Below are 21,725 nucleotides of genomic sequence, written 5' to 3'. Positions count from 1 at the left end.
TGTCCCAGAGGTCTCTTAGGCTGTCTTCATTTCGTTTTATTCTTTTTTTTTTATTCTGTTCCTCAGCAGTGAATTCCACCTTTCTGTCTTCCAGGTCACTTATCTGTTCTTCTGCATCAGTTACTCTGCTATTGATTCCTTCTAGTGCATTTTTCATTTCAGTTATTGTATTGTTCATCTCTGTTTGTTTGTTCTTTAATTCTTCTAGGTGTTTGTTCTTTAATTCTTCTAGGTCTTTGTTAAACATTTCTTGCATCTTCTGGATCTTTATCTCCATTATTTTTCTGATGTCCTGGATCATGTTCACTATCATTATTATGAATACTTTTTCTGGAAGGTTTCCTATCTCCACTGCATTTAGTTGTTTTTCTGGGGTTTCATCTTGTTCCTTCATCTGGTACATAGCCCTCTGCCTTTTCATTTTGTCTTTCTGTGAATATGGTTTTTGTTCTGCAGGCTGCAGCACTGTAGCTCTTCTTGCTTCTCTATAACTTATTTTCTTAAAGTTTTAAACCTACTATATTTTATATAACATAACTGCCCAATAAGTATTCACTGTTACTGATATTCATTTAAATGACTTATTTAAACAGTGCTGAAAAATAAATGTTTCAGAATAAGAAGTAGACAATATATGAAAGAACTCTTCAGGCGTCTCTGCCTTTCTAGACTCAATCATTGCCTTCCTGGCCTGTAACATGTAGTAGATTCATCTTGCCTAACTAGAGTCTCCCAGTCCTGCCTTCATTTGGCCAGATTTACCCTGCTGGTATGTTTCAGGTCTCTTCCAGTTTCCGAACGAGTTACTGGCATCTTTAAAATTGTAATGTGAAGCTATGTGTGTCTTGAACTGGAAAGATAAGACTTCTGGAGGATATTTAAGTAAATTCGATTTATGCCCTGCCTCTTGAACTCCAAACAACTCTAAATTTACATCTTATTTGGCAGGACTGTAATTACAGGGGAAAGTCTGCTTTCAAAGGCATTGCTCTTAGAAATATACATCTAGTCACTTAAGTAATGACTTGCCTTGAGAAAGTACGAAGTGCTGAGCTCTCCTTGAACCACACTGACAATTTCTCTCAGCAGTGACCTGAAGACAACAATGTGCACTCTGAAAGAGGATTGCCATGATTTTTAATCTGCCTGGCTTTCTGATCAGGCAAAATATAAATCATTTAATCAGCTCCCAACTGAGCATCAGGTACAACTAGTATAAATTTTCCTTCATAAAAGTTTCATCAAAGCTGGGGATGGCTGCACTGCCTTATCTTTTACTAGAGAAATTACAGCCTGCAAAGATTGGCTGGTCATCATACATGATTTATGGGCTTAGGGGGGATGGCCTTCATGCAGAGGAGTTCAAGTGTAAATGGCCTCTGCAGTTACTTCCGTCTTTCCCTTAAAATAATGCTTTGCTTCATTTACTGCAAAGGAAATGCCAACTAACAACCGTTTTCATTTTTTTTTGTTTCCTGAAAACACTCTCACTTCCATCAGTTTCCAGCTAGAAACAGAATTGCCAGATACAATCTTCAGTATGGTAATTGTTTCTTATAAGCTAACATTTCTGTATGAAGAGCTAGAAGAATAAAAAGAATCATAAAGCTCCACCTAGTTTCATACTGATATTTATAAAATGAATATTATTAAATTAGATGTCTTGCTATTGGCTATTTTATATTTCTGATAAAACATCTGTGGGACTGTAAGATGGAAAATACTTCCAACTAAATGAAGGAAATGTGGATTCAAAAACTTTCTTAATAATATCACTAACTCACTTGTCTCTTTTGCTTTTGTGATAGTAAAACTGGCACCATTCAGGTGGAAAAAAATCATCTTAGTATCATAAACACTATTCACAACGAGAGGGGACAGTGAGAAACTACTGATGGAAAGACTAAATAGTCCTAATCATGAAATGTTTGTAAGACAAGTGATATATGTCTCAAGTACTGGTCACATCGAGAACTAAGACATAAATCAGTGCTAACAAGTAAACAGGTAAATTAATTTTGGGGAATCTAATTTGCAGGAGGCTTACAATACTCATAATGTATTTCAACTTAAGAGCCCCATCATTTCATACTTTTAAATCAATAAGTATCTGAATTGATTTACACTCCAATTCCATGTAGTTTAATATGTTTTTGCTGAATTATAGTAAAATTTAAAGTGGGGCAAATAGGTACAAAAATTTGATTCAAAAATTTAAAATTCAGTTGAAAAGACTGGGGATAAGGTAAATGTTAAACAGTATATGTTCCAAGAAGTAAGATTTATATATTCTGAAAACTATCAGCACACAATCAATTAAAACTCCTTAACACAAATGAATATAAAGTGTCTGAAGTATCATGGCCACAGATGAGCTGTCTCACAAGGACAATCATTCTAGCTGATAACAGAGTCTTTTCTATTCTATGGAAAAATGGAATAACAGGCTTATTGCACATGTGACAAAGGGAAAAAAAGTAATTTTATTATGGTGTTAAACAAGTAAAATTTTCTCTTAAAACCAAAAACAAGGCAAATGCTAATCCAAGAATCCTCAGAAAGCCAATCATAATCAACTTCTCAGTCACAAAATCCAATCAGTTGCACAGTAGCTGCTGCTCTCACATCCTGTGTTCCATAACTCGACCCGTGAAATGTCATTAAGTCTTAAAGAAAGTAGAATTCTGGAAGTTTCCAAGGGCAACTTTATCCCCATGTCTCAAGCATGAATAACGACCTCATTGAGGATTCCAAAATCCACAAAACTCAGATTCCAACATTCCTCCACAAGTCCTTTTGCAGTTTTCACCAACTTTAGTGTACAGAGGAGTTACCCAGGGGTTAATCCAAATCTTCCTAGATTTTAGTTTTTTACCAGAAATTTGAGTCACTTGTCCTGGCACCTGGCTTTCTCCATCATCACACAACTCTTCGAAGAAACCTGATGCAGATTTGCTGCTGCTGTTGTTAAGTCGACATAAACACTATACTGAAAAAAAACTTTTTAAATACAATAAAGGATCCTCAGATAATGTGATATATTCTAGATGCTCACTCTTGTTCACTAGGTGAATGAGACAGTAAAAACTGATTTGAAGAAGAAAATGTATAACTTCTGATCCCTGGTGTGCCTGGCCACAGTAAATGAGAAATAAAGAAATCCAGGACTATAAAAACAATGGATGTCAAAAACAGTTTGAGCTTGATTTATGTTTCTGTTTCAGGAGGATAAAACAACACTTTTCATTGAGAGTGATGTTATTGGGCTACTGGTCTTATTTAACCTGAAGTTTACTGTCCATCATCTTCATTCTTCACTGTAGACTTGTAAGCTTACGTGTGACAGCTCCAAGGAACTGTCATTTCTCAGAAGCTCTGGGCCGTTACTGGTCAGTGCTTCCCCCTTCCCCTCAAGTGAAATGTTTCACCATCTAGCCAGCTGTATAGTCCAGAAATCTCTAATTTCTTAGAGAGTACCTTCAATTTCTTAAATTCTTAAATTTCTTAAATGCATGAATTAATGAAAGAAGGTCTGTTCATAGTCCTGTCATTCCTCCCCATATTTTATCCATTGACGAGCTACTTTGATTTTTGCCCTTAAATACTTCTCCACTTCTTGAAAATTATCAAACTCAAACTCCATCATCTCAGAGCTGTATTCATTTGCATAGCCACAAATCAAATCATGAAACAAAAAAAAATGACCCCTTGATGACCCCTTTCCCCATTTAAACTTCTTGGTGGCTTCACATTGCTATTAGGATTAGAACAAAACTCCTTCATATGTACATATAGCCTTTTACAGTTTGGTCCCTACCTCTCTCTTCACCTGAATCTCTTATCTTGATTTCATTTACCCTACTGTCACTGTGTTTGTGCCAGGTTGGTCTGCTGAGTCTTCCTTGCTCACTGTGCTCCCTCATGCACCCTCCTTCCATAGGGCATTTGCATATCCTGTTTCCTTTCTCTGTGATGTCCTTTCCACTCAGAATCACATGAATGTTTATGCATCCTTCATATGTCAGCTCAAACGTAACTTCCCAGGGGAAGGTTTTCTGTCAATCCTCCTGAGATCAAATCAGAAGGATACATGCATCCCAATGTTCCTTGCAGTGCTGTTTACAATAGCCAAGACATGGAAACAACCTAAATGTCCATCGACAGAAGAATGGATAAAGAAGGTGTGGTACATATATACAGTGATATATTACTCAGCCTTTAAAAAGAATGAAATAATGCTATTTGCAGCAACACGGAAGGACCTAGAGATTTTCATACTGAGTGAAGTAAGTCAGACAAAGGCAAATATCGTATGATACCACTTATATATGGAATCTAAAAAAAAAAAATCATACAAATGAACTTATTTGAAAAACAGAAACAGACTCACAGACTTAGAGAACAAACTTACGGTTACCAGTGGGGAAGGGGGATAGTTGGGGAGTTTGGGATTGACATGTACACACTGCTATATTAAAAATGGATAACCAACAAGGACCTGCTATATAGCACAGGGTACTCTGCTCAATATTCTGTAACAACCTAATTGGGAAAAGAATTTGGAAAAGAATAGATACATTTATATGTATAACTAAATCACTTTGTTGTACACCTGAAACTAATCAACTAATCACTGTACTCCAATATAAAATAAAAAGTTAAAAAAAATAAAAGTGAAAGGGACAAAAATAAAATGAATATGGAAAGTAAAAAAATATATATATATTATAGGAAGACATAAACCACAAAGCTTTGCTTTATAACTTGGCACAGGTGAATTTTCCATATTTTAATGATTACTTGACTAAAAACTATTTCTTCTATAACAAAATTCATTTAATTTACTTTAGTATTCCTAGCTTTCAGCACAATAAAAGGCACATAGTATTTCTTGAATGCATGAATGAATGAAGATATATGTTCATATCTAGAAAATTAAAATTATGTGACTCCAAGGACAGAAACTGAAGTAAATTCAAACTGGTAATTGAAATGATGTAGGAAAAAATCATTATGGCAGCATCATTCTCAAAATTTTCATCCTTAGATGCTTTTACACTCAAATATTATTGAGGCTTATGTTTGTATGGGTTATATTGCAGAAACTCACCATGTTAGACATTAAAACTGAGAATTAAAATATATATTTATTTATAAACTCATTCAAAAATAATATAAAATAAACCCAGTACATGTTAACATCATATATATTTTCCAAATAAAACAACCAGTAAGAGAAATGGCTTTGTTTTACATTGATATAATCTCTTTATTATTTGACTTAATAAAGGACAGCCAGATTCTCCGATATGCTTCCACTGCAATATCACACATCATGTAGCATCTAGAAAACTGCACTTGTAAGAAAATGAGAGTGAAAAAGTAAAAAGAATTTTATAATGTATTATGAAAATAATTTTGATCTTGCTGACCCCATGAAAAAGCATGTTAGGTACCCACGCCCCCCGCCAGGGATTCCTACTTTGAGAACCACCAATATAATTTATTCTCCAAACTGAGAGACTTTTGAAAACAAAAGACTGTACTATAAATATTTATGCTAGAATATCAAGCATAAACATAGCTTATCATTAATATGTGTTAATAAATGGTTATAGAAATATGCTAATTAAAATATCTTATACAGTTTTCCCTCAGTATCTGCAGGGAATTAGTTCTAGGACCCACTGGGATACCAAAATTCATGGATGCTCAAGTCCCATAGTTGCCCCTGTATTCATGGGTTCCACATCTGCAGATTCAACCAACCGCAGATCATGTATTAAGTTTGTAATCTGTGGTTGGTTGAATCTGCAGATGTGGAACCCAGACCTTCCAATATGGAGGGTCAACTGTATATTTATTTTAAAAAATTGGTATATAAGTGGACCCGCACAGTTCAAACCTGTGTTGTTCAAGGGTCACCTGTAATTCAAAACAAATATAGATCATATAGCATGGAAAATTTTACTACATGACTGTAAAATTTTTTTTTTACACTTTTGGATACACTTTTGTGTACTCACAGAGTTAACATTGTGCCTTATATATGATAGGTTTTTCAGGGATACTTAGTGAACAAATGAATGTTACTGTGTAAAGGAACAACTAAACAACTCTGACTGCATGTTTCCCAGCCCTTAGAGTCTGTTTTGAAATGGACAGAGGAGGGTGAATTAATACTGTTGCAGTGTTTCTACCATATTATTCCCTACTTCCTCGAAGTCACAACTTTTCAGTCTATTTATTACAAAACTATAAAGGTAGAATCTATGAAGTGGAATACGAAGTCTCCTATATGGTCTGACTGGAGAGTCACAGAGCCTTTAATCTTGAAAAATTATTCCCAACTCTAGCTGTCCTTGAAATATATTGACCACAGTTGCTAAGAATTATCATTCTTCCTTCTCTATTGCCAATTTTTAAATGTACGTGTGCTTGGGAGAAACACCGCATCCCTCATTTAAGAGCAAAGTAGCCACTCAACAGTAACCTTATATTCAAGTCCTTAAGATTTCCCTAGAAATTGTTCAAACACACACACACACACGGCACAAACCACTTACAAAAGGATATTTAATCCTTTATTTAATCAAGATAGAAAACTTCCTGAGTTTGAGACGGCCTTAGATATTTTCTCTTCCACAGAGATAACCTTAAACATGAAAGCATTCTTGGGTGCAATATAGATACAGGATAATAAGAAATGTTGAGGACAGAGGCAGTTGATTTAGTAAGTTGATAAGAACTAACTCAACAAATATATGGAATCTTCTTAGAAAGTTTAATGATTAAGATTTAAGATTAATGATATAATTTTAAATACTTTATAAAATATTTTTCATATATCTTTAAAAAAACACTACTTTAATACTTGTACAGCCAAAAGTCAATGGAAAGAAAAGGCAAATAATCTCTTCTAATTACTAAGTGTTTTGAATGTATTATTAACTGTTGCTATATCATATAAATTGACTAGAATCATTTCCAATTTTCCAGAAGTCATATCTAAATAAAAACACTAAAAACTGAAACTGATATAGAAAAACATAATTTGTTAAATGATTTACTTATTGATTTCATACTGCTGAAAATGATTTATTAATCCTCTTTCTACATGTTAATTAGGCATATTAATATCCCTTTTTCTACAAGGGATTCAAATATATAAAAAAGCTAGATTTGAATATAAGTGATATGAAAGAAGCACACAAATAACTAAAATATAAGGCAATGATCCAAAGTTTTGGTGGTTTCCAGAGAAAGGGGATATTACTTTTGGTTTTGATCATCTAGGGAAAAGAAACACATATTTAAGCCTTTGTTGGGTACATATGAGATAAATTCTTCTCTTGAAAATGAAATGAACCTGGTAAAAGAATTATCCTCAGAACAGCCCCTGAATACAAAGTGAGTGGAGGGCTGGCTTCTACTGGGAGGATAGAGAATCAAAGTTAGTTTTCAGTTGTATTGTTAGGAAATAGAGGTAGAAACATGGCTGATAGTAATTTAAAAAAAATTACAACAAGGAAAGATGGTAAAATGGAAAGTGAAAGCATAAGAAAAGAGATCACAGAGATGTTGATGGTCAAGATAATTGAAAGACAGGAGGAGCAAGAAAGGTATTAAGCTTCTAGATCCATTTGTGAATATAATGTATGGGCAGTAACTGCATTAGGTTGAATAGGTAGTCAGAATTTCAGCTTAGAATATAAGATGTAAAAATGTAGAAGAGGGAGAGATATGTCTTATTCATGTTTATATCTCTGGAATGTATAAGAGTTCCAGGAACTTAGCAAGTGCTTGAGAAATGGCTATCGATTGAGGACTGAATGTACAGTGTGTAGTCCTTGGCTCATGCTGGGTAGATGTGGATCTAAGCCTGTGAAAGAGAACTTGGAGATAGCCTACAGGGGTCTTGCCTGTCCAGACAGATTACACTTTACTAGATTTCAATACAGTGTCATAAAATATTTTTGAAAAGTGAATTAACTATTTAAAGAAATACTTTAGGATTTTCATAGCAAGTTACATTCAGGACACATGGGAGCAAGAGATTTCAAGCTATAGGTATCATTTCTAGGAGGGAAAACCACTCATCTGCAGAAAAAACACAAGGAAGGAACTAGAGAAATGAAATTTACTGATTTTTTTTAACATCAGGCACTACATTACACACATTGGGTACATTTTCTGATTTCCTTCCTTTTTCTAGAATATTTTCATGCACATTTTTATATGAGAAATCTGAGGTTCAGACATTTTAAATAATAAAAATTACATACACAGAGAGAAGATACGATTTAACCTTTACTTTAAAGCACATACTATTCCTGCTATAACAAAAGTTACATTCTGGGAAGCACCTACTTCAAAGCTGATTAGAAGACCTTATGGAAGATCAAAAGTTTGAACATCAGGGGACTTCCCTGGCAGTCCAGAGTTAAGGCTCTGCACTTCCAAGGCAGTGGGCACAGGTTCGATCCCTGGTTGGGGAACTAAGATCCCACATGCTGTGTGATGCTGTGTGGCATGGCCAAAAAAAGAAGAGTTTGAACATCAGCGATGGAGATTAAGAATGTCATGAATTCTTGGCTACATTTCCCACAGAGATGTGGAGTCTACTTTTTCCCTCCCCTGGAATCTGTGCTGTGACTCTTTTTGACCCATAGGATGTGACAGAAATGATACTGCCTATCCTCCAAGGCTAGGTTATAAGCCTTGGAGCTTTTGATAAGTCTCTTGGAAAGCTCACTCTGGGGGAAGCCAGCCACCATGTAAAAAATCTGACTCTCCTGAGAGTACCATGCTTCAGGAATCCCAAGTCACTTAGAGAGACCCTGCAGAATGAGATGCCATGTGAGGAGAGAGCAAGGCTCCAGACATGGGAGTGAAGAAGCATGCTCGCAAGTGGATCCTCCAGCCCCAGCCACCCCAGCTGATGACATGAGGATCACCACGCTGAGTACTTCTCCAACTCCTGACCCACCAAACTGTGATCAAAATAAAATGGTTGTTTTGAGCTGTTATGCTTTAGGGTAAACTGTTGAGTAGTAATACGTAATTGGAAGAGCCAGAGACAGCAAAAGTCACAATACTGCAATTGATTATTTTTAAAATGATAAATCAAATGATGTTGAAGATGCTTATAAACATTGAGTATTACATAAATAACCTAATGATTAATGATATGTTAAATCAGATTATTCCAATATAGTAACATCACACACACACACACACACACACACACACACACACACTAAGCAAGCTAAAAAAAAAATGAGAAAAAAGTAGCAGGTGAAAATGAAATGTGAGGAGAGATGGAAATTCTAGTAGTCAGCACTGATCTGTCAAATCGGACTCATTCTGATATTTGCAGAGCTTTACCTCAAAGGGTTATTTTAAAAATCCTCCTTACCTCTGTGGGAATTCTTTAGCCCCAGTGACACACCTTCAGTGCCCTACCCCACAGCTAGGTCAGTTAAAATCAATTCTCAGTTAAAAATCAACGAACAAGGAAAGACTTAAAGGAAAGGAGAGAAAGATTTGACAAGGGCTTTATTGAAACCTCTCTGCACTTTACACATTTTGGGCCTAGAAATGTAATAAGCATTTGCTAGTCATCCTGGGAAAAGCTATTTTCTCTCCTCTCAGCTAGACCCAAAGAATGAGGCAACAATGCTTTGTCTAAAAATCTCCTTTTTCAAAGAAACTAATATTAGACTGTAAACTAAGAAAGGTGCTGTGCTTTCAGGAAGCATTTCACCAAACTCATTGATTGTTTCCTGCCCATAGATAATCCTGAGTAAGTATGCTCATTGATTTATGTCAGTTCTAAAAGCCCCAATTCTCTTGAATTATTCTAGTGCATTTCAAGCCAACAAATTCTAATTCATTTCTTTAATCTATGGACTTCCTAAGAAATTTTCAGTCATTTCAACAGGATTTTTCAAATGTATAAAATGTATTTTTAAATGCTCATGTCTTTGTTAAATATTTCATATTTCAAAATGATCTGTTGATGGGCACCATGGAACTTTAAGTGGAGTTAAATATATGTGCGTTTAGCTCATATACTTGTTCTGTCAAACACCTTTAGTGTCTCTGACAGCACTTAATGATTTGATCTGGGCATTTGTTTCTATGTTGTCTACAGTGGTGACACTCAATCAGCATAAGATTCTAGTAGCCATTTGACTTTAGATAATAACAGGTGTAAATCATTATTGCTGCACAGGGTGAGAAATGTAGAGTTCTTCTTTAAATTAGCATGATGACTCTTATTTTCCTTTTTTAAAGTTTATCATAAATACCAGCAATTGACAGGTCCTACTTTTCCACAGATTTCCCACAGCAAATATTGAAATATGATGACACATAAAACACTTCTAGAGGTGATATGGCACAATATTTCTAGCAGAACAACTTTCACAATTCTTCACTTCTGCCTCCCTCTGTATGTTAAATGTAAATCAATTTATCGTGTTAAAAGATTTCAAATTCACAGGCTCAGGCTGCTCGAAAAAGAAATAATTTCATTACCTATGCCAAACCAAGGAAATTAGGCAAAGATAAGACAAAACCTCAGGCTGATTTGTTTATCCATATATACCCTGTACTTTGATAGTATTTGACCATAACGGATGCCCATAAATAGTTGTTCAATTAGTTAAAAATTAGGTAGACATTTTAATTGTCCCCAAATGATTATTAAGGCAAAATAATATATATATATATAACATATTGTATGTATTTTACATATATAACTTATTTACAAAACAGAAATAGACCCACAGACATAGCAAATAAACTTATGGTTACCAAAGGGTAAAGAAAATAAACTTATGGTTACCAAAGCATAAAGGGAGGTTACCAAAGGGTAAAGGGATAAATTAGGAGGTTGGGATTAACATACACACTACTATGTATGAAATAGGTAAACAACAAGGACCTAGTGTATAGCACAGGGAACTATACTCAATATTTTGTACTAACTTATAAGGAAAAAGAATCTGAAAAAGAAAATATGTATATCTGAGTCATTGTGCTGTACGCCTGAAACTAACATGACATTGTAAACCAACTATACTTCAATTAAAAGAAAAAGGAGTAGATCATTGGAAAAACATTCAAAGTTCTGTATGCGCCCCTCCCAAATTTCATTCTCTTTCCCTTCAGTGTCTCAGAGGACATCATATCTAAGCTTGCTGTTCTTTTAGTAGTTTTACCACATGCATTTGTATCTCTCATCAAAAGACTGCTTTGTTTGGCCTGCTTTTGACCTTTATGTAATTGGAACTGTCAAGTATATGTTCTTCAGGAACTTTTTACAATTTTCTCTATTGTGTTTTTAGATTCATTACGATCACTCATTTTTGCTTCTCTGTGGTACTCCATTGTATATGAACATAACACAGTTTATATGTCCTGTCTTCTGCTCATGGCATTTCTTTATTTCTGTTTTTATTTACTTATAAACAATTCTGTTAGAAACACTCTTTAATATGTTTCTGTTTCCTGGTATGCGTGTATGATAGTTTCTCAAGAGTATATATGCAAGTACATTTAAAGGGTATATTGCTAGGCGTAGAGTTGTTGGTTACACATTGTGCATATCTTTCCCTTTTCCTGAAAATGCCATAATGTTTTCCACAGTGCTTATATAAATATACATTCTTAACAGTGTAAAATTTCCAGCCACTGACATTCCCGCAAACATCTGATATTCTACTACTATTTCAAGTACTTTATTAAAGCTATTGAGCTAATTTTGAGGGACTACGAAAACTAAAATGTCAGCCTTTTCTTTCTAAAAAGGTAAAAAATAGCCAATTGACAATAAAAAGTGCCTCTACATAATTTTCTTGAATTATCAAAAGCAATTATTCTCAATCCATATATAGTCAAATATCATTTAATAGCCAAGCATGTAATATATTCATTCAGAGGCCAAGTTGTCTTTTTAGGCCTTCATTACAGAAGATTTACCATTTTATCAAAGCAAACTAATGAACAATTCAAAAGTCTTCAACAATAATATATGGTTATTTCTAAGGCAGACAAGGCAAGGATTTCATATTGCAACATTTATCCGGTGGAATATTTGAATTGTGGTATGTTATATTAGGATAGGATTCTGTGTTCTAGTGAGTCTGAGTTTAATTTGGTTCCAATGTACTCATTACTGAACATCATTTTAGTCTTTATTAAGTTAATGTACGTTTTGAATATCCAAAAGGAGCATCTCATATTTAGTGCTTTCCAAACATTTTAGGCCACAGAACCCTTTTGTTTATAGTGTCCCATAAAACATAGTTTTGGAATTGTGGTCACATAATATTTGTATAAACTTCTTAACGAAACTACAATAATGCAAAATTGTGCCTTATGTTGTACCATTCTGTGAAGATTTTTTTTAAACATCTTTATTGGAGTAAAATTGCTTTGCAATGGTGTGTTAGTTTCTGTTTTATAACAAAGTGAATCAGTTATACACATACATATGTTTCCATATCTCTTCCCTCTTGAGTCTGCCTCTCTCCCACCCTCCCTATCCCACCCCTCTAGGAGGTCACAAAGCACCAAGATGATCTTCCTGTGCTATGTGGCTGCTTCCCACTAGCTATCTATTTTACGTTTGGTAGTGTATATATGTCCATGCCACTCTCTCTGTCACAGCTTATATTTCCCCTACCCATATTCTCAAGTCCGTTCTCTAGTAGTTCTGTGTCTTTATTCCCATCTTACCCCTAGGTTCTTCACGTCCTTTTTTTTTTTTTTTTAGATGCGATATATATGTGTTAGCATACAGTATTTGTTTTTCTCTTTCTGACTTCCTTCACTCTGTATGACAGACTCTAGGTCCATACACTTCACTACAAATATCTCAATTTCGTTTCTTTTTATAGCTGAGTAATATTCCATTCTATATATGTGACAAATCTTCTTTATCCATTCATGTGTTGATGGACACTTAGGTTGCTTCCATGTCCTGGCTATTGTAAATAGAGCTGCAATGAATATTTTGGTATATGACTCTTTTTGAATTGTGGTTTTCTCAGGGTATATGCCCAGTACTGGGATTGCTGGGTCATATGGTAGTTCTATTTGTAGTTTTTTAAGGAACCTCCATACTGTTCTCCATAGTGGCTGTACCAATTCACATTCCCACCAGCAGTTCAAGAGGGTTCCCTTTTCTCCACACCCTCTTCAGCTTTTATTGTTTCTAGATTTTTTGATGATGGCCATTCTGATTGGTGTGAGATGATATCTCATTGTAGTTTTGATTTGTATTCCTCTAATGATTAATGATGTTGAGCATTCTTTCATGTGTTTGTTGGCAATCTGTATGTCTTCTTTGGAGAAATGTCTATTTAGGTCTTCTGCCCATGTTTGGATTGGGTTGTTTTTTTGTTATTGAGCTGCATGAGCTGCTTGTAAATCTTGGAGATTAATCCTCTGTCAGTTGCTTCATTTGCAAATATTTTCTCCCATTCTGAGAGTTGTCTTTTCGTCTTGTTTATGGTTTCCTTTGCTGTGCAAAAGCTTTGAAGTTCCATTAGGTCCCATTTGTTTATTTTTGTTTTTATTTCCATTTCTCTAGGAGATGGGGCAAAAAGGATCTTGCTGTGATTTATGTCATAGACTGTTCTGCCTATGTTTTCCACTACGAGTTTGATAGTGTCTGGCCTTACATTTAGGTCTTTAATCAGTTCTGAATTTATTTTTGTGTATGGTGTTAGGGAGAGTTCTAATTTCATACTTTTACATGTACCTGTCCAGTTTTTACAGCACCACTTATTAAAGAGGTTGTCTTTTCTCCACTGTATATTCTTGCCTCCTTTATCAAAGATAAGGTGACCATAAGTGCATGGGTTTATCTCTGGGCTTTCTATCCTGTTCCATTGATCTATATTTCTGTTTTTGTGCCAGTACCATACTGTCTTGATTATTGTAGCTTTGTAGTATAGTCTGAAGTCAGGGAGCCTGATTCCTCCAGCTCCATTTGTCATTCTCAAGATTGCTTTGGCTATTCAGGGTCTTTTGTGTTTCTGTAAAAATTGTTAAAATTTTTGTTCTAGTTCTCTGAAAAATGCCACTGGTAGTTTGATAGGGATTGCATTGAATCTGTAGTTTGCTTTGGGTAGTAGAGTCATTTTCACAATGTTGATTCTTCTAATCCAAGAACATGGTATATCTCTCCATCTATTTGTATCATCTTTAATTTCTTTCATCAGTGTCTTACAATTTTCTGCACACAGGTCTTTTGTCTCCTTAGGTAGGTTTATTCCTAGATATTTTATTCTTTTTGTTGCAATGGTAAATGGGAGTGTTTTCTTGATTTCACTTTCAGATTTTTCATCATTAGTGTATAGGAATGCCAGAGATTTCTGTGCATTAATTTTGTATCCTGCTACTTTACCAAATTCATTGATTAGCTCTAGTAGTTTTCTGGTAGCATCTTTAGGATTCTCTATGTACAGTATCATGTCATCTGCAAACAGTGACAGATTTACTTCTTCTTTTCCGATTTGGATCCCTTTTATTTCTTTTTCGTCTCTGATTGCTGTGGCTAAAACTTCCAAAACTATGTTGAATAAGAGTGGTGAGAGTGGGCAACCTTGTCTTGTTCCAGATCCTAGTGGAAATAGTTTCAGTTTTTCACCATTGAGAATGATGTTGGCTGTGGGTTTGTCATATATGGCCTTTAGTATGTTGAGGAAAGTTCCCTCTATGCCTACTTTCTGAAGGGTTTTTATCATAAATGGGTGGTGAATTTTGTCGAAAGCTTTCTGTGCATGTACTGAGATGATCATATGGTTTTTCTCCTCCAATTTGATAATATGGTGTATCACATTGATTGATTTGCATATATTGAAGAATCTTTGCATTTCTGGAATAAACCCCACTAGATCATGGTGTATGATCCTTTTAATGTGCTGTTGGATTCTGTTTGCTAGTATTTTGTTGAGGATTTTTGCATCTATGTCCATCAGTGATATTGGTCTATAGTTTTCTTTCTTTGTGACATCTTTTTCTGGTTTTGATATCAGGGTGATGGTGGTCTTGTAGAATGGGTTTGGAAGTATTCCTCCCTCTGCTATATTTTGGAAGAGTTTGAGAAGGATAGGTGTTAGCTCTTCTCTAAATGTTTGATAGAATTCGCCTGTGAAGCCATCTGGTCCTGGGCTTTTGTTTGTTGGAAAATTTTAAATCAGTTTCAATTTCAGTGCTTGTGATTGGTCTGTTCATATTTTCTATTTCTTCCTGGTACAGTCTCTGCAGTTTGTGCATTTCTAAGAATTTGTCCATTTCTTCCAGGTTGTCCATTTTATTGGCATAGAGTTGTTTGTAGTTATCTCTCATGCATGATCCTTTGTATTTCTGCAGTGTCATTTGTTAGTTCTCTTTTTTCATTTCTAGTTCTATTGATTTGAGTCTTCTCCATTTTTTTTTTTGATGAGTCTGGTTAATGGTTTATCAATTTTGTTTATCTTCTCAAAGAACCAGCTTTTAGTTTTATTGATCTTTGCTATCATTTCCTTCATTTCTTTTTCATTTATTTCTGACCTGATCTTTATCATTTCTTTCCTTCTGCTAATTTTGGGGTCTTTTTGTTCTTCTTTCTCTAATTGCTATAGGTGCTAGGTTAGGTTGTTTACTTGAGATGTTTCCTGTTTCTTAAGGTAGGATTGTATTGCTCTAAACTTCCCTCTTAGAACTGCTTTTGCTGCATCCCATAGGTTTTGGGTCGTCCTTTCTCTATTGTCATTTGTTTCTAGGTATTTTTTGATTTTCTCTTTGATTTCTTCAGTGATCACTTGGTTATTAAGTAGTGTATTGTTTAGCCTCCACGTGTTTGTATTTTTTACAGATCTTTTCATGTAATTGATATCTAGTCTCATAGCATTGTGGTTGGAAAAGATACTTGATACGATTTCAATTTTCTTAAATTTACCAAGGCTAGATTTGTGATCTATCCTGGAGAATGTTCCATGAGCACTTGAGAAGAAAGTGTATTCTGTTGTTTTTGGATGGCGTGTCCTATAAATATCAATTAAGTCCATCTTGTTTAATGTATCATTTAAAGCTTGTGTTTCCTTATTTATTTTCATTTTGGATGATCTGTCCATTGCTGAAAGTGGGGTGTTAAAGTCCCCTACAATGAGTGTGTTACTGTTGATTTCCCCTTTTATGGCTGTTAGTATTTGCCTTATGTATTAAGGTGCTCCTATGTTGGGTGCATAACTATTTACTATTGTTATATCTTCTTCTTGGATTGATCCCTTGATCATTATGTCGTGTCCTTCTTTGTGTCTTGTAATAGTCTGTATTTTAAAGTATATTTTGTCTGATATGAGAATTGCTACTCCAGCTTTCTTTTGGTTTCCATTTGCATGGAATATCTTTTTGCATACCCTCACTTTCAGTCTGTATGTGTCCCTAGGTCTGAAGTGGGTCTATTGTAGACAGCATATATATGGGTCTTGTTTTTGTATCCATTCAGCCAGTCTGTGTCTTTTGGTGGGAGCATTTAATCCATTTACATTTAAGGTAATTATAGATAGGTATGTTCCTATTCCCATTTTCTTAATTGTTTTGGACTTGTTATTGTTGGTCTTTTCCTTCCCTTGTGTTTCTTGCCTAGAGAAGTTCCTTTAGCATTTGTTGTAAAGCTGGTTTGGTGGTGCTGAAATCTCTCAGCTTTTGCTTGTCTGTAAAGGTTTTAATTTCTCGATCAAATCTGAATGAGATCCTTGCTGGGTAGAGTAATCTTGGTTGCAGATTTTTCTCCTTCATCACTTTAAATATGTCCTGTCACTCCCTTCTGGCTTGCAGAGTTTCTGCTGAAAGATCAGCTGTTAACATTATGTGGACTCTCTTGTGTGTTATTTGTTGTTTTTCCCTTGCTGCTTTTAATATGTTTTCTTTGTATTTAATTTTTGATAGTTTGATTAATATGGGTCTTGGCATGTTTCTCCTTGGATTTATCCTGTATAGGACACTCTGTGCTTCCTGGACTTGATTAACTATTTCCTTTCCCATATTAGGGAAGTTTTCAACTATAATCTCTTCAAATATTGTCTCAGTCCCTTTCTTTTTCTCTTCTTCTTCTGGGACCCCTATAATTAGAATGTTGGTGCTTTTAATGTTGTCCCAGAGGTCTCTGAGAGTGTCCTCAGTTCTTTTAATTCTTTTTTCTTTATTCTGCTCTGCCGTAGTTAATTCCACTATTTTATCTTCCAGGTCACTTATCCGTTCTTCTGCCTCAGTTATTCTGCTATTGATTCCTTCTAGAGAATTTTTAATTTCATTTATTGTGCTGTTCTTCATTACTTGTTTTCTCTTTAGTTCTTCTAGGTCCTTGTTAAGTATTTCTTGCATTTTCTCTATTCTATTTCCAAGATTTTGGATCATCTTTATTATCATTATTCTGAATTCTTTTTCAGGTAGACTGCCTATTTCCTCTTCATTTATTAGGCCTGGTGGGTTTTTACCTTGCTCCTTCATCTGCTGTGTGTTTTTCTATCTTCTCATTTTGCTTATCTTACTGTGTTTGGGGTCTCCTTTTCGCAGGCTGCAGGTTCGTAGTTCCCGTTGTTTTTGGTGTCTGTCCCTAGTGGTTAAGGTTGGTTCAGTGGGTTGTGTAGGCTTACTGGTGGAGGGGACTAGTGCCTATGTTTTGGTGGATGAGGCTGGATCTTGTCTTGAGGGTGGGCAGGTCCACATCTGGTGGTGTGTTTTGGGGTGTCTGTGGCCTTATTATGATTTTAGGAAGCCTCTCTGGTAATGGGTGGGACTGTGTTCCTGTCTTGCTAGTTGTTTGGCATAGGGTGTCCAGCACTGTAGCTTGCTGGTCGTGGAGTGAAGCTGGGTGTTGGTGTCGAGATGGAGATCTCTGGGAGATTTTTGCTGTTTGATATTACATGGAGGTGGGAGGTCTCTTGTGGACCAGTGTCCTGAAGTTGGCTCTCCCACCTCAGAGGCACAGCACTGACTCCTGGCTGAAGCACCAAGAGCCTTTCATCCACACGGCTCAGAATAAAAGGGGAAAATATAGAAAGAAAGAGGATCAAATAAAATAAAGATAAAATAAAATAAAGTTATTAAAATAAAAATAATTATTAAGAAAAGATTTTTTAAAAAGTAAAACAAACAAAAATGGACAGACAGAACCCTAGGACAAATGGTGACAGCAAAGGTATACAGACAAAATCTCACACAGTAGCATCCACATACACACTCACAAAAAGAGGAAAAGGGGAAAAAAATATATATCTTGCTCCCAAAGTCCACCTCCTCAATTTGGGATGATTTGTTGTCTATTCAGGTATTCCAGCGATGCAGGGTACATCAAGTTGATTGTGGAGCTTTAATCCGCTGGTCTTGAGGCTGCTGGGCAAGATTTCCCTTTCTCTTCTTTGTTCGCACAGCTCCCAGGGTTCAGCTTTGGATTTGGCCCCACCTCTCTGTGTAGGTCGCCTGAGGGCGTCTGTTCTTCGCTCAGACTGGAAGGGGTTAAAGGAGCAGCTGATTCGGGGGCTTTGGCTCACTCAGGCGGGGCGGGGGGAGGGAGGGATACGGATGCGGGGTGAGCCTGCGGTGGAAGAGGCCTGCAGCAGCCTGAGGTGCACCGTGCGTTCTCCCAGGGAAGTTGTCGCTAGATCATGGGACCCTGGCAGTGGCAGGCTGCACAGGCTCCCAGGAGGGGTGGTGTGGATAATGACCTGTGTTTGCACACAGGCTTCTTGGTGGCGGCAGCAGCAGCCTTAGCGTCTCATGCCCGTCTCTGGGGTCCAAACTGATAGCCGCGGCTTGCACCCGTCTCTGGAGCTCCTTTAAGCGGCGCTCTTAATCCCCTCTCCTTGCGCACCAGGAAACAAAGAAGGAAGAGAAAGTCTCTTGCCTCAAAAAGTCTTGACTTTTTCCCAGACTCCCTCCCAGCTAACTGGCGCACTAATCCCTTCAAGCTGTGTTCATGCCGCCAACCCCAGTCCTCTCCCTGGGATCCGACCTCCAAAGCCCGAGTCTCAGCTCCCGTGCCCCATCCACCCCCATAGGTGAGAAGACAAGCCTCTCGAGCTGGTGAGTGCTGGTCGGCACCGATCCTCTGGGCGGGAATCTCTCTGCTTTGCCCTCTGCACTGCTGTGGCTGCGCTCTCCTCTGTGGCTCCAAAGCTTCCCCGCTCTGCCACCCGCAGACTCCGCCTGCGAAGGGGCTTCCTAGTGTGTGGAAACCTTTCCTCCTTCACAGCTCCCTCCCACTGGTGCAGGTCCCGTCCCTACTCTTTGTCTCTGTTTTTTCTTTTGCCCTACCCAGGTACGTGGGGAGTTTCTTGCCTTTTGGGAGGTCTGAGGTCTTCTGCCAGCGTTCAATAGGTGTTCTGTAGGAGTTGTTCCACGTGTAGATGTATTTCTGATGTATCTGTGGGGAGGAAGGTGATCTCCACGTGTTACTCTTCTGCCATCTTCTCCGACACCTCTGATGAGATTTTTAAAATGTAAATCATACATTACTTCTGGGAATGTGAACTTATCTAGCTTTTCCAAAAGGCAAAGTGATGATCTTTATAAAAGCTTTGGATAGTTTTAGTTTGAGATTATATTTTTAGTCTATAATACTTCTGAACAATGTTTTGGACCTTGTATTTTTCAGCACTAGAAATTATCCTTATAAAATAATAAAAGATTCATTTAAATACATGCCCAAAGATGATAAAATTAGAAACAACTTAAATTTACAACAATAAACCAGGCTTAGTTACAATAGGATATACTGATAAGCTAGAAAGCATGTAATCTGTAAAAATTCTACTCAAAAAAAATCCAAAATTATTTAATAACATCAGGAAATATTCATAAAATACAAGATTCAGTTGAAATATATGAGTATTTTAAAGCACACATGCATATATAAAAATGGAAATAAAAGTAGAAAGAACACAAAATCTAAATAATGGTAATCACTAAATGGTGGAATTTTGATTAATTTTAATTTATTTATAAAATTTTGCATTTTTCCCAAGTGATTTACACTTAATGAGTACTGTTTTATCAGTAAGAAGAGGTAATCAAATATTACTACTAAAACCAATGAACAATAAAAAAATGCTCTCAGCAATTTTTTAAAAGTGAAACTTTTTAGTTTGATGTAGTCCCTTTTGTTTATTTTTGCTTTTGTTGCCTTTGCCTGTGGAGTCAGATCTAAAAAAAATATTGCTAAGACTGATGTCAAAAGTTACTTCCTATGTTTCCTTATAGGAGTTTTATGGTTTGGGGTTTCACATTCAAGTCTTTAATCTATTTTGAGTTAATTTTTGTATATGATGTCAAAAAGTGGTCCAGTTTTATTCTCTTACATGTAGAGTTCTAGTTTCCAGTTTCCCAGCACCATTTGTTGAAAAGACTGTCTTTTCCCCATTGTATATTTTTGCCCACTTTGTGGTAGATTAATTCATCATATAGGCATGAGGTTTTTTCTGGGCTCTCTGTTCTGTTCCATTGATTTATTTGTCTGTCTTTGTGCTGGTACCATACTGTTTTGATTACTACAGCTTTGTAGGATAGTTTGACATCAGAGAATTTAATACCTCCACCTTTGTTCTGTACAGCAAAGGAAACCATGAACAAAACAAAAAGACAACCTACTGAATGGGAGAAAATACTTTCAAATCATATATCCAATAGGGTTAATATCGAAAATATATAAAGAACTCATGCAAATCAATATCAAAAAACCAAACAAACAATTCAATTGAAAAGTGGACAGAGAATCTGAATAAACATTTTTCCAAAGAAGACATGCAAATGGCTAATAGGCACATGAAAAGATGCTCAACATCACTAATCATCAGGAAAATGCAAATCCAAACAACAGTGAGATACCACCTCACACCTTCAGGATGGCTATTATCAAAGAAAACAAGAAAAAACAAGGGTTGGAAAGGATGTGGGGAAAAACAGAATCCTTGTGCACTATGGTGGGAATGTAAATTGGTATAGCTACTATGGGAAACAGTATGGAGGCTCCTCAAAAAATTAAAAATAGAACTACCATATGATCCAGCGATTCAACTTCTAGGTATTTATTCAAAAAGAACAAAATATTAATTTGAAAATATATATGCACCCCTATGTTCACTGCAACATATTTACAATAGCCAAGATATGGAAGCAGCCTAAGTCCATCGATAGTTGAATGGATAAAGAAGATGTGGTGCATATATACATATATATATATATATACACACACACACACACACACACACACACACACACACAAACAATAGAATATTGTTCAGCCATAAAAAAATAAAATCTTATCATTTGTGACAACAATACCATAAGGGCATCATGCTAAGTGAAATAAGTCAGAGAGAAACAAATATCATATGATTTCACTTACATGTAGAATCGAAAAAACAAAACAAACAAAATGAAACCAGACTCATACAGAGAACAGACTGGTGGCTGCAAGAGGAGAGGCGGTTTGGGGTGGGAGAAATGAATGAGGGGTCTCAGCAGGTATAAACTTCCAGAAATAAAGTGAATAGACCATGGGAATCTAAGGTTTACTATAGGAACTATAATCAATAATATTGTATAACTTTGTATGGTGACAGATGGTGGTGATAATTCCTAATACAGACGTCAAATCACTATGTTGTACATCTGAAACTAATATAATATTGTATGTCAATTACACTTCAATTTAAAAAATAGAT

This window comes from Grampus griseus (assembly GCF_964374135.1).
Source record: "Grampus griseus genome assembly, chromosome: 4".
Classification (NCBI taxonomy): Eukaryota; Metazoa; Chordata; class Mammalia; order Artiodactyla; family Delphinidae; genus Grampus; species Grampus griseus.
Note: the sequence above shows the minus strand (reverse complement) of the source record.